Source organism: Nipponia nippon, unplaced genomic scaffold (assembly GCF_047370975.1).
Source record: "Nipponia nippon isolate SJK-2023a ecotype South Korea unplaced genomic scaffold, ASM4737097v1 scaffold_4, whole genome shotgun sequence".
NCBI classification, from domain to species: Eukaryota; Metazoa; Chordata; class Aves; order Pelecaniformes; family Threskiornithidae; genus Nipponia; species Nipponia nippon.
The window spans coordinates 114,259,376-114,276,161 of record NW_028262358.1 but is presented as its reverse complement, the minus strand read 5'-3'; the positions used below and the strand labels follow the sequence as shown (position 1 = coordinate 114,276,161).

The 16,786-nt window shown below is 43.9% G+C and overlaps 1 protein-coding gene across 5 annotated transcripts in view; it reads right to left on the bottom strand.

Moving 5' to 3' along the window:
* Positions 1-16,360, bottom strand: part of VSNL1 (visinin like 1) — a 95,764-nt gene extending 79,404 nt beyond the window's left edge. The window contains exons 1-2 of one of the 5 annotated variants that reach the window (XM_087773577.1): positions 16,226-16,360; positions 15,492-15,630 (exon numbers count right to left, since the gene is read on the bottom strand). The gene's annotated coding sequence lies outside the window, so the exon portion shown is untranslated. Of the gene's footprint in view, positions 1-15,167; positions 15,326-15,491; positions 15,631-16,225 lie in introns of those variants that run through there. The other 4 variants (XM_087773579.1, XM_087773578.1, XM_087773580.1 and 1 more) reach the window with 4 other exon arrangements.
* Between the last annotated feature and the right edge of the window lie 426 nt (positions 16,361-16,786).

Here is a 16,786-nt window from a genome sequence, read left to right as displayed (position 1 = left end):
TGACACAAAACCAGAGGAAACCATCTGATAAACTTAAGAGAAAAAATGTAGACAAGTTGAGTAAGCTTCATGCCAGTGCATATATTCCTTTCATAATCTCCTTTTTGAACAGCTACTTCATCTGCTCACCGCAGAAAGGGCTGCTTGCTGCTTCCCACCAGCCATACTCTGCATTTCCACTACCTGAGGTTTGCTTTTATTTTGGCTGAGTGGAAGGAAGATTTGGAGAAATCCTTGCAGGAATGGCAGAGTGCAGGGAGCTGCCTTATCTATTGATCGCTGCATGCTGCCCAGGAAGAGAGACAGGATGAGCACTGTTTCCTCCCTGCTTGTTCATCTGTCCCCCTCGGGAACAAGCAAAACTGCAGTGACACATTAAGGCATGTGCTGTCAAAGTGCCTCAGGCAGAAAAATAAGTGAAGTATCAAGTGACTGACTCCCTTCAGCTAGCCATGAGATGTAGGGCTGTTCCAGCCAAAGCCCCACTACTGCTAAACCATACGTTTAAATTTTTAATTTAGAGTGATAAAAAGTTATACAATCATAGAATCATAGAATACCAGGTTGGAAGGGACTTTGAGGATCATCTGGTCCAACCTTTCTAGCACAATCTAGACGAAATGGCCCAGCACCATGTCCAGCTGAGTCTTAAACGTGTTCAGCGTAGCGGAGTCAACCACTTCCCTCGGGAGGTTATTCCAATGATTGACTGTTCTCATTGTGAAAAATTTACCTCTCATGTCCAATCGGAATCTCCCTGGGAGTAACTTGTACCCATTACCCCTTGTCCTCACCATGTGACTCCTTGTAAAAAGGGAGTCTCCATCTTCTTTGTAGCTGCTCTTTAAGTACTGGTACATGGTGATGAGATCACCTCTAAGCCTCCGTTTCTCAAGGCTGAACAAACCCAGCTCTCTCAGCCTGTCCTCATACAGCAGGCTTCCCAGACCCTTCATCATCTTGGTGGCCCTTCTCTGGACCCCCTCCAGCCTGTCCACATCTTTTTTGTATAACGGGGACCAGAACTGTACACAGTATTCCAGGTGTGGCCTGACAAGCGCTGAGTAGAGAGGGATAATGACTTCTTTATCTCTGCTGGTGATGCCCTTGTTGATGCAACCCAGCATCCTATTGGCCTTCTTGGCCGCAGCAACACACTGTTCACTCATGTTGAGCTTCCTGTCCACCAGGACCCCCAGGTCCCTTTCCACGGAGCTGCTATCTAACCAGGTGGATCCCAGTCTGAGCTGCACTCCTGGATTATGTTTTCCCAGGTGCAAGACCTTACACTTGTCTTTGTTCAACTTCGTAAGGTTCTTGTTAGCCCACTCTTCCAGCTTATCCTGATCTTCCTGCAGGGTGGCCCTCCCTTCCAGAGTGTCTACTTCCCCACTCGATTTGGTGTCATCGGCGAACATCATCAGGCTACACTTGATCCCATTATCCAGATCACTTATGAAGATACTGAATAGCGTTGGGCCCAATATTGATTCCTGGGGGACCCAACTTGTGATGGGTTGCCAGTTTGAAAAAGAGCCATTTACCACCACCCTTTGGGTGCAGCCTGTCAGCCAATTCCTGTTGAACAGTCTGAAGCTACAGGAACAGGATAAAACCAGCAGGCTCTTTTGCTGAAAAGCAACCAGACTGTGGAGTTCTACTTTCAGAATACACACCTACGCTGAAAAGTTTGCTGTATGAGCTCCGGAGTCTTGCTGTGCTGAAATAAAATTGTACAACCAACTCTTACATAGGGCAGATTTTCATCTTTTGTCTTCCATAATGTGGACTTGGCTGACAGCACTTACTAACAACTCAATGGAGCCTGATTTAGTTGAATTGGCTTATATCCAGTGTGATCGGTGCTCAAATGACTCCACTTTTAAATATTTTGCCATAATAATAAATGGGAAGTAATGCTCACCCACAGTTGGCCAAAGAAATACAGATTTTTCGAAGGAAAAACAGGGAACACACGACTTTTGGACCATTCCACATAAAATACATACCTTTCCTTTTCTTCTGCTCTAGTACTTTTTAAGAAACTATTTTTACCAGATGTCAGTCTTCACAGTGTCACACCCATTCCCCTCCAAAACAAGCAAGAACAGATAATAGCCACTTCTGCCAACTCTTACTGTAGTGACAAATCTCGGGCACATAGATTAGCAGAATGTAACTGGTTATGCCTGTTTAATGCACTGTACTGAGAAATCTTTACGTTCCAGTTTATTCACAGTCAAACTGATTTCTAGGTAATGCTTCACATGTCCAAGGGGAAAAGCCACAAAGCCTATCTAAAGTGGAATTCAGCTATAAATTATAGCAGTGCTCTACCATTTTATAGTCTGCCATAAACCACACAACTGAGAAGAAGTCAGTTGCTGGCTTCTTTCTAAAGGATAACTCCAAATCCAAGACAGAAACTGACCTGGGACATTATTTTTTCATAGTGCTTTGACAACCATGTGTACATGAGCAATTTTCATATGTGTAGTGGAGCACCGATACCAGTATTTTATTATGCAAAAACCTAAGATGAAAAAATATGCCAAGGACTATAGCTAAACTGATAATTAAAACTGATGTAATAATTGTATGCAAATGTAATACAGTGATGTAATTAATCCAGTGTAATTAAAACTCAGAGATAACAGAGACATGCATCTCCTCACTATCTACTTAAAGAGCCCAATCCGTGCTCTGCAGCCCACTTCCTCATCAGCTCTAGTCCAAGTGGATCATCGTTATCACAATACCACCCAACTGAGATCTCATCAGCAAAAGCATAGGAACCTGGGAGAGATGTAAATACCTGCTTATTTCCACTTTATAAATATTCCAAAATGAGATTGGTGGTGGCCTAGTCATTTAAATTTGAAGTATACAATAATTATTACTTTTAGTTCATTAACACTTATTTCTTTTTTAGTTCATCAACTACACACAAGCACTTGCTTCTATAAGGATTTATAAGGGTAGCCAATCTTTCTAAACTGCACTGTTTGGTACTTCATACCTAGTACCCGAGAGAGCCAAGAGGAAAGACTAGCCTCAGGAACAGGTCACAGGCAGACAACGATCACAGCTCTGGATTGGTCCCACTACTCCATGGGAGGATGTGATTTTAGTGATTTTAATCTGACATAATCTAGTTCTGCTGCCAAAAAGGGTTATATCCTCCAAAGAAAACCTCTCTCGTTTTTCAAAACAGCTCCTTGCCCAATGTCTTGTGTATACCTTAGGATTTGTACAGCGATGTGCAAGGCAGGATAAGAGAAAACTGGCCATGCCCTTCATCCCAGAAAAGAAAAAAAAGGATGTTTTGGTGAGACAAACCACAAAGGAATAGGTGGTAATAGGGAAGCAAGGCAACAGGGAAAGCTTCCCTTTCTAGCAGATGCATGTGCTTCAGTGACCATATCGACGCAGCCAGGAAAGGCTGGGTTGGGCTGGATGGAGAGCTCAGCCCAAGCTGGTGCCACCATTCACTCTCCCGCTGCCAGGAACAGAGATCACCTGGTGCTGGGGTAATCAGACATCACCTTTCACTCAGGACAGACCAGTGTCACACCAAAAGTCCAATGGGGCACTGCTTTCATCCAAATTTCCAGTTCTGCATCCTCGTTCATTTCAAACCTCAAATGTGGTCACTCCACCAGCAGATCTTGTATTACTCGTCTCACTGCCAGATGCAGAAGACAATCATCAGTATGGGAACGATACCTGAACTGTATGGGCAAGTCGTCTGAGGAAGAGATTGGCCTTTACTGATGTACGGGACTGAAACACTTGTAGTTTATTGGTGAAAAATTTACACAAATGCCTAACATTTTTCCACCTTGACCTGTAACAACTAGAAATAGGGTTTTCGAGGTTTTGCCCAACCTCGCAAACTGAGTTCCTCCTATGAAAGGAACTTCACTGTAGCACTGTGATCAAGCAAATAGGTAAAACATGGTCTACAATTCACTATGAGAATCAGGGTCTTGGATTCCATCCTCTGCTTTGCCATCAATTTTCTAAAAGCTCTTGGACAAGTCACATTTCTGCCTCCTGCTTCATCATGTAATACGATGTGAATGAAATAATTTCAAATTCTATAAATTTGCCAATTTACTGTAGGTGTCATATCCCGTTCAAAACTGACATCAACGGTGAAAAACTACACAGCACATAAATACAAATGCAAAACAATGAGCAACTTGTCATTTAAATACTTCAAAACCAGGGCCCCAAACTAACAGCTTTTTACTGCAGAAAAGTAGGATTTTTAAAAGCAGCAGTTCAGTCATAAGATCAATGAATCATATGATGAGAGAACATATAAAGTCTTATGCAAATGCTCCACATTTTATTTTTCAATACTTCTCCCCACTTAGTTTCATGTCCCAAATGCCTCTAGATGAGCAAATTCCCCTGCACCTACACACAACTCACTGCCAGAGGGAGCCTACACTTGGGTTGTTTCTCTGGTCATTTTTAGGACTTACTTGTATGTAACTTAAAACCATCTCAATTCCCCTTCTCCTTCCCCAACAGCTACATCTATCACCCATCTCACTTACACATACATATAAACAAAGTTATCACAGCTCAGCTAGCTAGCTGCTGGCATCTTGGTAAGGCCTCCTCTAAGCACCTATCTCAGTGAATGCTTTTGCCTTAGTACAGTTCTGGTACAGCTTGGCTACCGCTACATACAAAGAAGTAGTTCAGAGAAAAGTGGCAAGAACCAGCTGGATTTATAACTAAATTCATTTTTTCCCGGCAACTCAATTTTTCCCAGCAAAGTTTTCTCACACCACCTATAAATCACGAAAAGTGGTGAAACTGTTGATAATTTTCCATTTCTAATTAATCACCTCTTTTGTGAGAGGTTCTCCACTCCTCAGTCTTTCAGTCTTTCTTAGACACTGACGTCTTTACCTTCTGCTAACTTCAAATGCTGTCCTACTCCTTTTCCTTGCTTCTCCCTTCCTTATTGATTCATTTATGTCTTCTCCTGAGCACTGAAATCCTCACAGAGCTGGTCCTGCCTACATCTCTGACATGATTCATGATCACACCTTCTCCTTTTCTCCAAGTCTCATCTCCTTTAGGCTATGAGCTTGCAGAACACTTACACCTACATTTCCAGTCAACTCTGTGTGTTCAAACCAACAGATTTTCCCATGTATTTAAATCTAATCACTCACAGAAGTGTTTTGGTCGTTCAGGATATACTTTGCACTATTCAAATCCATTCCTTGATCCAATTTTTTCCAGTTGGGATCTGACAGATCAGCTCACAGAATGAGTCTTTATATTTGTATGGCGCTGGACTTTGGTCCAGCTACTTCAGGGTGGGATTGATTCAGAAAAGAAGTTTCCAGTTCACATTCAACTCTATGGGAATTTTTAATAATGAAGCACCATCAAGTCATCCTTCCATTTGTTCCTAAATATTTCCTGATGTCTGTGCTTCTCAGCATTGCTGCTAATGCCACTGCCCACTTGATGGCATACATTTCCTTCCACTGTACAACCACATCTAAGTCACTTTTACTGTAATTTTAATTTCTGCACCATGGCCAATTACTATAGCATGGTTGACATGCAGTGACTTTGCCTCTATAACTTGTGTGAATTCAATCCCTTTTTTTTTTTGTTCATTCTCCTAGATTCAACATTTGTAAAAGAGTACCTCATTACTCAAGTGTCCAGAGTGATACCACTAACTTTGACCATTGAGAACAAATGAAAACCTGCTAATTCTTGCAGACTTCTCGCAGGTATTTTAATGGAAAACAAAAGCACAAGACTGAAATAGCTATTAGCTGCTGTGTAGGTCTTACTAGAATGAGGTATCCCATAAATTACTATTCTGAGTGACAAAATGCAGAGTTGCAGAAATAGGGAATATGTTAGCTGTCTCACACAGCTCCAGATGTTGAAGCCCTTCTGAGTATATCAATGCTGACAACAGTAAACGGTTGGGTTTACTGGGCAACACTGAGAATTACAGCCTCCAGATATCTCTGTTACATATAATCCCAGAACAACCTTGACCGCTTCATGAACTCTTTTCTTTTATCTGGAGATGAGCTGACATTGATATATTGTTATTGGTCATCACTAATACATTCCTATTGGCAACAGGGATGTGCAAACAGCTGAAACGGGTCACATATTGCAACACCAAGCAATTTATATGGAAGAAGGTGGAATTTTCAAAATATCTTTCTGTCTCCCCCTCAAATGACTATGGAATATAAGACACCCACTAAAACTCAAGCCATAGTTGGACATAGGTATTTTTCAAACATTTGAAGCAGATGAAGTTGAAGGATTTTTTTTTAATTAAAACAGCAGCAATACAAAGCAACGATAGGACTGTTTGATACCAAAATATTAATTAATTTATGATTTTATATTTCCCATGGATTTCTCATGCAACAATTCAGAATGTTGTTAAATTGTTTCTTATTTATTTATAGTTGCATATGATGAAAAAAATCTACATTCAGTGAAAAATATTTGAAGGAGGTACTAATCTAAAGCAATGTATCTCATGAGTAACAGCAATTACCTTCCTAACAGTTCTCTAGCTCATTCTTGTCTAAAGAAAGCAAACTGCTTTGTGACTGAAGAACTTGCATTAATAGATTTTGTTAAGCTAATTAATAACGTAGATGTTATGGCATTACGTGATATGCACATACTGATAGGACCATTGATAATGGTATGTAGAAATAAAAACTGCAGAATATGTTATGCTAAATTATTGTAACATTTTCAGTCTCCTACATCTTCCTATCCCGACATTACACAAAGCAAAATAAAAAAATTAAAAAAAAATACATAGGGTCCAATCCTACTGCACAGATTTACAAGAAGCTACATATTGGGCCTTGCACTAAGATACCGGCAGTTAGGGCACTGAAGAGTGATTCAATGAACAAAGCAGACAGACACACAGAAAGAACACAGCTGTATTCAACATCTGTTCACATTGTACTGAGACTTCTTACAAACTGCTCTTTGAAAATACCAGTCTAGAGATATTTGGACACAAACCCAGCTGTTTAGAACGTGTTCAAGGGCGTATCTACATTGCAGCTCCTGCAGCTGGAGCAGAGCGTGTGCCTGAGTCCATTTTTAACTCGCTGGCTTTGCCACTGCAAACAGCCCCGCTGGGGCAAAGCAGAACGTGGTGTAGGCTGCAAAACCTGCTCAAGGGCAGGATGAAGACCTGCGTATATAAGCCATGCTAAGCGCCGTACTGCTGTGTCTGGCTTACTGCAGGTACATTGTATACTTGGTTTAGGGCTAGTTTGAGTATGTCAGCATACTTCATTCACAACCTAGTGACTGCAGAATAAATGTATCTTAATTAGCTTTGCAGGAGATGGACTCCATCACTGCTACCAGATATGGATTGATCCAAAGTCACTCCATGAAAACCCTGAACATGCATCTTATCTTTCTACACAGGTTGTATTTACATCATCTCCTATATGTTGTTAAAATTTTAATAAAATATTTACCTTTATAGCACCGTAAATATACATGCAGCTGCACTTCCTAAAACATATACAAAGGCCAGATCCTTGTTTTATAAAGCTCACAGTTTAAAAAACAAACACAAAACCACAGTTAAAATGCAAGATGAAGAAAGCATCCACCACGGTGAAACATGCACAGCCAGGTACTGTTAAGGAGAGGGAGACTCTTAGGCAACAGGAGACTGTTGGAGCAGAATCAAAGAGAGGAAGCAGAGTCAGGGAGGTAGGAAAAAAGGGATCAGTAAAAGCTGAAGGATGAGATAAGACGTGAGGCAGAGTTAGTACCTGCTGACACTTCAGGATTACATTCTCACATAACAGAGTGGGAAGCCCAGATGAGTTAATGTTCACTTCTTAAACCGTGTAGAAACTAATATTACTTATTGATCTGTGTTTCAGAAGCACCTCTTTGTGGCAGGCAGAAAAATACAAAGAATCATAACCCCTTCCAGCCCTCCTCTTTCCCCAGACAAGAATTAAAATAAATAAAAAATAGCCATTGAACTAAACACTCACCCAATGTGTACCATAGCAAGAGACAGCTCTTGTAAACAAAACTTTTTAATGAAGAATGATAACGGCTACTTTGTGATCTACTTACCATACCTGAGGAGGAAAAATGAGCCTTAGTAGCTACTTCTCTTAAACACTTTGTCATTTCAGTAATACAGTTGTGTCATTAGAAATTCAGTGACAGAATAAGGCAGGCATATTTTATGTAGTTATATGGGAAAAACAGTTTGTGATTCTTTGACTCTCCTCATTTAAGGACACATAACATAAAACTTTTAACAAGGTAAAACAACTAACAGTCTGATTTCAAGGCCAAGAAGCATGCTAATCGTCTAGATTTTCTCATTCGGCACGGATGCCAAGGACCAGATTCCAAGTCCACTGGAGCACATAGCAGAGCATCCTTTGACCTTACGATGTAGTTGATGTGATCAGATCCAAGAGTACTAACATATGCAAGTCAGATACAAAAAAACTCCACGTGAAAAATACAGGTCAAACTTCGTTAGGGGGCATTTGAAGATACAGTCCTTTTGTATAAATCAGTCTGGTTTGCAAAAATCATCAGTATGATCCAATGTTTTACATCTCAAACTAAAATTCCTTTTCAGGCTATCATACTTTCAAACTGAAAGCCTTTATGCAATTCAAGACAGGTATTTCAAGACAATTCCTGAATGTCAGTACTCATTTGTATAATTTGAAAAAAACATATGTTTAAAATGAAAAATGACTGCTTTAAAAAAGTATAGTATACGTTCTGTTGGAATGAAAGCACATCGACTATAGCAATATTGGCCGGATATGTGCTGGATATTAGCAATACTTTCACAAATAAATTTTTGCAGTGTTATCCATTATGTAAGCTGATTTTATTTTCAGTGCTAAGGCCTTGTAAAAATGTTCATTTTTACTAACTTTTCACATTTTTTTTCTATGTATATCAACCTCTATTGAATAACAAAAGCATTTTAATTCAAACTACTAACTAGTATCCCAAATTTCACTCTCTAAGATCTTTCAGTTACTTTGTACTTCTAAATATAGCAGATAAGAGTACGCAGAAATATGCTGTATTCTAAGAGCTTTTATAAACAAGATGTTCTAATTTTAGAGGACTCCATTCTGAATAAAGTCTAATTAAATACCCAGATATTCTCAAACGCAGTCCACAAAAAGGATAATATTCATCTCTCCTCGTTGCCATTTAATTCCATCTTATAGCGAATGATTTAATATCTACTTTTGAGTAAAAATGTTTTCTACTAAGTGGAACACTACTCTTTTATTAAAAAAATATAATATTCAGTAACATACTGCCTTTGTGAAATTGTTTTTAGATACTAAAATCAAGTCACAGATACTTTACATACACTTGGCTCAACAGCTGATGTATTTAAGATTAATATTTTTTCAACTACTTCACGGACTGATTGGCTCAAGAACTGTTAATGAAGTCCAGACCCAAGACACGAAGTGTACATTTTAACACTAGGAATAATTAACTATTAGAAAAACTTAGGGAGAACTGACATAAATTTTCCATTATCTGTGGTCTTTAAATCAAGACTGATTTTGTTTTCCAAAAAAATATGTATGTGGTTCATGAACAGGAGACTACATAGAGGTATCGATGACTTAAATGTTATAGACTCTGCTAGACACTTGGCTAAAATTCTCATTATTACGTCTTGTAGAGTTAAACATTTATGAATCTGAAAGCTTTAATCTCTAGAACACAACTTCCTATTTAGCTACAAGTTAAAACTAATTAAAGTAATTTTCATCAAAAGGTTTAGAGCCTTATATTTATTAGTCTAAAAGCTCTGTAAATTACTGCCACAGCTTGTTTTCTTCCTGAGTATACATTTTGACTTGTACAGTGCTGAAAGTATATTCTTCATCAAAGTCTGAACAACCAAGGTAATCCCACTGGTTGTTGGTATTATACTGGTTGATTCAACTTATCGGGAGTTAAACAAAATTCCACTATTTTCTTTTGTCTAACTATGGTATGAAAATACCTAAGTAGGACCAAAATGCCAGAACTTAATATATCATTTATAAGTCTTACCATCATGGATCTCAGTTTTTATGTCTTTTCATCAATGAACTTTGAGGTCTAAGTTAGTGAACAAGAAATAGGTAAAATGATTCTTTCCGGTATTTAGTAAATTATACAGTGGAGCTGCATAAAAACAATAATGCTTTTCTGAAATCATCAATTATTTAAAATTAAATCAACTTTAAGTCAAAAGTGATTAAAGGTCATTTTAATCAAAAAGTTTAGTGTTCATATATATTAGTGTAAAAGCTATAAAAATCACCATTACAGCTTGTTTTTTTCCTGCACATCAATTCAGACTCTTGTAATGCTGATTGTGTGATTCTTCCTCAAATGGCTTTGTGATGACAAAGAAAGAAAGTTTAAAATTCTTTTCTTCCTAGTCGGAACTTATTTTATTATAATTAGCTTAAAAGAGCCACTCGATTACCTCAAATTATTGCTTCTCATGACTTCAAGAAGTTTAAGTTGTTGACAAACTCAAGAATGTATCAAACTCTTGCTCTTTCAAAACAGTGAAATTGGGGAAGTTATAATACATTCTGTTAAATTTGTAGTCTGCGATTGAAAATGTGACTTAATGGGGTTTGTTCCAGGCAGAAAATCTTCAATAAGATCTGTAATACTTCTTCCTTTGTCCTTGATATCAGAGTTTCAGAATACATCATTTTTAGGTCAGCAAAAGATGCATTTGTCATCTCACTCCCAATGAACACTGTTTATTTCAATTAACTGTGGTTTTACAAGTTATTTTACAAAACATATTCTGTTCCTTACCCTCCTTGGGGGAATAATCACAAAGAAAAAGAGCTTGATATTTTTATAAACACATCAGTGAAACTCAGTATCAAGTGCTTTCTATTTTTCCTTCTCCTTCAACCGCCTCCTTGAAACTACTTACTTTTTACAACTTTCAGCTATGAGACCATCTCCAATAATCTGCCTTAATTTCCTACATGCCTATTACTGTCCTTCGGGTCATATTCATATCTAAATGTGGAAAAGCTCTTGAGAGCAGAGATCCTGTGGATAATGTCCACATAAAGTTTAAAACACCAATTGAAAAAATACATATATATTCTTAGCAACTTAAATCATAACTTAAAAAGCAATATGGATTTGAAGCACTACCTGGAGATTTTGTATTCCATGAACAAGTATCCTTTTTATCATCTGTTTCATTATCTTTGAAAAGGATTATAGCTATTGCTCTCAGAGCTATAGTATAAAATTCAAAAGATAAGATTCTCTCTTTCTGTGGATAAAGACAAGAGTTGGAGCTGAGGTAGGAAAGCGCCTCCCTGTGATGGGAGCCCATCTGGATCCTTACATCTTACAGCACTACATACGCTCATAGCCTTCCCTACTCGTGCTGTATTCTTGTATCAGGCAATGTTTTCAGCGATGCCATGTAGAGAAGCTATAGAGTGAGTCATGATCTTTCCCAAGGATTAAGGGAAATAAACAGTGAAGATAATTGGTAAAGAGAAAAGCGATCCAAAGATGCAATTAAGGCACACAAAGATCAGAGAAGAAACAAAATTACACTCCAAAGGAAGAAAGTAAAAGGCAAAGGATGTATAGAATGGCAAAAGGTATGCAAATGCAGGTAATGTGGACCCACAAGAAAATGGGGACAGATGAAATGGTCTAGGTTCATTACAGTGAAGTCTGAGTCAAAATTAGGCATGAGGAATAATGCAGGAAGACCACATGGTTGTTCTTCTCTGTTAGCGTAAGACAAAATTAAAGGAAAGTGCAGAATCCATTGGCAATCAAAAACACTCTGCAACAAGCTTCTTTTCAAACCACTGTAATGACAAAGGGTGTTTAGCCCCAATCCACACTGGTAAAACAATATACATTAAAAACAAAGGGATGAAGTACCAGTGGTGAAAATGTTTGACATCGCAGACAAGGAACACAGTTTCTCATGGTAAGTTCTATGTGTCTTAATTCTAAGTACTTCAAAAACACATTTGCCTATCATATTTTAAATTGTCTAACTCTAATTTCAATTAGTCTACATTGCTGTTTAATTCACAATTAGAGGATGAGCCAGCATTATTTGCCCAAGTGACATAAACTTCTGGAAGTTCACAGGAATCTGCAAAATTTACAGAATTGAATACCTAAAGTACGAGTGTGAGGCACAGATATAATACAAAAAAAAAAAAAATCAGGAATGCGCAGTGCAGCCAGATATAACATTAGAGTTCCAAAATTGAAAAACAGATCCAGAACAACAGCTTGAAAAGTAAACAATTTTGGAAACTCCTATAACAAAGTTCACCATATTCATGTGTTTGTTAAAAGGAATCTATATTCTTAGATTTAGATCCTGCCTGCAGCTATATTGAGAGTAGAGTCAGAAAGAAAAATCAAGAAGGCTATACCATCCCAATACACCGAAAAGAGAAGAAATGGAGCTGCGGGAGCTACAGCCTGTGCCCATGTCCTCGAGAGGGACCGCACTGGAAGGCACGCCGGGATCCCCAGCACACCCCCGGCCATGCTGCAGTCAGCAGGATGTTGCACCCTGGGACACATGCGACGCCTTTTCCAAACAGCATCAAAGCCAGCTTCATTGCATCGCTTCCATCCCACAAAGCCAGCCTGATTTCTGCAAGCTGAATCAGCAGCCTTCTGCTCTGCTCTGCTCTGTCCATCCCACCACATCCTGGTTAGACTTTGCCTTACCATTTCGGCTAGAGCATAATTTTTCTTCTGATTGGTACTGTAGCATGGTATCAGCTATGACACTTCTGGTATATTACACCAGGGGAGTGCACACAGGGAGCTGTAAAACGGGACTGACAGCAGCGGGGACATCTCCGGCATTTGCTCTGCAGTTCTGAGGTTATGTAATGCTGTGGTAGTCTGAAGCAGACATCGCTCGACGACACAGCTGATGTGCTGTCAATAGCTGGACGTTCCAGAACACGAGGCACATTGAGAAATCATTGGAAAATCAGTGGTGTAATTCTATGTACGGGTATGCATTTGTGTGGGGCAAGAAGAGAGGGCAACCTAGAAAATCGATTAAATATTGCAGTTTTATGTCAGAAAAGTTTGTGGCTAAATTCCTTTTGAGCCCAACAGGATAGGGATTCAGTCCTTAATTAAAAGGCTGGAATAATACCCAATGAAGATTAAGAACATGTTTTCTTATTTTTCCTTGACAGCAGCATTAGCTCAAACTACTTTAGGCTTTGTTTGAATGGAGAAGCAAAATGTAATTAAAGTTTTAATTAAAATTGATCGCAGTCCACAAACCTGAAATAGATAGTGCCGTTCTAACACTGTCCTGGAAGACCTTCCAAGTAAACTGATGTTCTTAAATGAACTGTGTTCTTTTTTTTTTTTTTTTTTTTTAAAAAAAGGCATTCTGTCAAGTAAAAGGGTAGTAGTAAAAACTAATGAGTCCGAAAATGTGTCATAGAAACAAACTACTAGTAAAGCACGTATTCTGAAAGGGCCAGTGAATATATACTTTACAAAGAATGAGCTTTCTCACATACTTATTTTTCTCTAAATGTGAGGATTCTGCTCTTTATCATATTCCAGTTAGTAAATATGTGCACCTTCTTCATAAAGAGGTGGTGGTACCTCTGCGAGCTGAACTTTCTAATATATGAAGGAAGAAAACACCTATCCACAGAAACACTCACTACAAAATATTCCTAAAAATATTTTGCTAGCAGAATTGTTGGGAGCAGTACCTGTATCTCTTAAACACATCTGGTACAGTAACATCTTCTGTACAAGAACATGCAATTTATTCATACATTTGGCCTTTTGATAATTGGCCAAGGCTCTGGCGTGCAAGTAATCGTATTTCAATTTTAATGAAAAGGGCAGGGTTTTTAATTGCCCTGTTATCCACACGGTTTCTTTGTCAGCCGAAAAGCCTGGTGGTGCAGGTAATCGCCGCCCCCCTCCCCGGCCTTGCTGCACGGTTTCGGGCGATGCGGGATTTGGGAGCGCGGTTCCCCCGGCAGCACCTCCGCAGCGGGCGGGAGCTCCGCTGCCCCGAGGGCTCCGCACCGCCGGGCTCGGGTTCCCCCTCCCTGTCCTAGGAAGGCGGAGAGCCCCGTCCCACCTCCGAAAAGTCCCTGAACAGGCTCCTCAGGGGCGGGGAGGGGGGGTCTGTAGTTGCATAAGATCAGCCCCCCCCCCGCGCCTTCCCCCCAATCTCCGACCGTTTCTCCTCACGTCGGGGGTCGGCGCAGCCCACCCGGGCTGGGGCAAAGCAGGGAAGTGCCGGGGAGGGGGGACACCCCAGCAGAGGAAAGGCTCATAGAGTTAGGGACAGGATGCAGAAGAGGTGTGGGGGGACCTTGCAGGTGGCTTCATGCAGGGAGGGGACCGCCCGGCTGGGGGGGGGGAAGGGTGGGGCATGCCCCGGTGGGGGCTGTGAGGAGAGCGGGCGATTCCGGAGGGTTGGGGACACCCGCGGTGGGGGGAAGCCTTGCACCGGGGGACTCGGCGGCACGGGCAGCCCTGCAAAGGGCAGTGAACAATGAGGGGGCGCGGGGCTGAGGGACGCGCGGTGCGCGGGCTGCGCGGGAGGGAAGGCATCGCCGTGGGGCCCTTCCAGCAGCCCCCGCCGGCGGGAAGCCCGCCCCGCACCGCCCGAGCCCCCGCGTCCCCGGCGCGGCACCCCCGTGCGCTGGGGAAGCGTCCCCGCCGCAGCGCGGTGCCCAGCGCGCTCCCCCGGCACCGCACTGCCGGGCGCCGGCCCTTCCCGGCGGGGGCCGAGGGCTGAGGAGCTCCTCACGGGGGGGCTGGGAAGAGGAGGAAGCAGCAGCCCCCCGGAGCAGCGGCAGGCATGCCTCCCCCTCGCCCCCGCACACGCAGTGCACCCCCCGCAGCGCACAACTCATTTTCAACCGGTGCCTGCGCGCAAAGTTGCGCCGGCCGGGCCGCCCCCCGCCCGCGCTCGCTCCCTCCCTCCGCGGCCGCGCGCCCCCCGAGCCCCCGCACTCCTCTCCGCTCGGGTCAGCGCGGAAAACGCCTCGCTTTCCCCCACGGCTGCTCACGATCTGCCTCAACCTGCTCCTCCTTTTGTTTTGATCTCTGGAAATGAAATTCTCTCTCCTGCCGTCTCCTTTCCCTCCTCCTTCTCACGCCTTCGTGTGGGAAACGACTCGGATGGCACACCAGCTTTTGTTATCTCCTCCCACCTCCATTTTCACTCCGACTGATGCCCAAGTAAATAGCAGGAGCGCGGCACCTCCACCCCGCGCCTACCCCGCCGGAGGGGCGAGGCGAGCGCACCCACTCGCCAGTGCAACCTAAGGCTTACCCTGCAAACACCTCGCGTGTTATATAAAATAAAATAGTAAAGTAAAAAAATCTCTTACAGGCAGTAAGAATATCAATAAAGCGATCGCAAGGATGGGGAGCACTTCTGCCTTCCCAGTGGGTGAGATGACCTTGCGAGGACTGCTCTTGCTCTTCGGTTTCACACGGTCTTTTTGTTTGTTTGTTTGTTTTCCCCTACTGGAAAAAAATAACGACCTTTTCGCTATCTCTTTTCAAATGAACAAGAACGCCAAAAGACTTCCACTTTCACCAAAACATTTCCCAAGCGCAAATCATTAAGCGACAGACCAACGCTCCCCTTTGACGGTGTCGGTATTTCTGTCCGGATCGATGCGGGATCCGGGCTCCTATCTCGCAACAGTTCACGGCAAATCGCTGCGGACGCAGTTTCCCTCCACCTCGCCCGTGAAACGCCAACTCCCGCACACGGAGCGGCGAGGAGCAATCGCGCACATCAACTTTCCCGCTGAGGATGATCCCCGAGCGCTCCGCACCTCACACCGCCAGCCCCCGCCTCAGCCCCCGCCTCAGCCCCCGCCGCGCCTCCATCCCGCCGCACTCGCAGGCACCCCCGCCGCCTTCCCGGGAGGAGAAGCCCCGCGCCGGGCCACCCCCAGCGCAGCCTCGACCCTCCCGACCTCGCCCGCCCGGCCGGCAGCTCCGCCGCCGGCACCCCGGGGAAGGTTCCCGCCCGCACCGAGCCCGGCGGGCGGGCGGGTGCCGAGCCCGGCGCCCCCCGGTGTATCCCCGCCGGACCGCGGGGCGCACTTACAGAGGGCGCCGAGAGCTGTCCGCGGTGCGGAGGAGGGCGCTGGGCCGCGGGGTCCCGCCGCGGTGCTGGGGCCGGAGGGACGGCGGCTCGCTCCGCGCCCGCCCGCCGCTCGCGCCGCACCTCACTCGCGCCGCCGCGCGCCCCCGCTCCGCCCCGCGCGCCGCCCGCCCGCCCCGCACTGCAGACCGCCGCCCCGCGCCGCCCCGCGCACGCGCCAGCCCCGCGCCCCGAGCATGCGCGCGGCCGCCCGCCGCCGCCGCGGGCGTGAGGGAGGGGGAGCGCGGGCGCGGCGGGTCGAGGCGGGGCGGGGGCGGTGAGGGACGGGGGGGGCCGGGAGCCCGCGGGGAGAGGCGGGGGGAGCCCCGGCGGGAGCCCCTGCGGGGGTCGGGGCTGCAGCCGCGGCCCGCCTCAGCGGGGCGGCCTCGCTGTCACTCCCGGGGAGTCGGAGCGAAACGCCGGCACAGCCCGCGGCCTGCCCCGGCGCTCCCGCTGCCCGGCGTCGTCTGCAGCCAGCATGTGCGGGGACGCGGCCTTCCTTTTGGGCTGCGCTTCAGTCGGCGG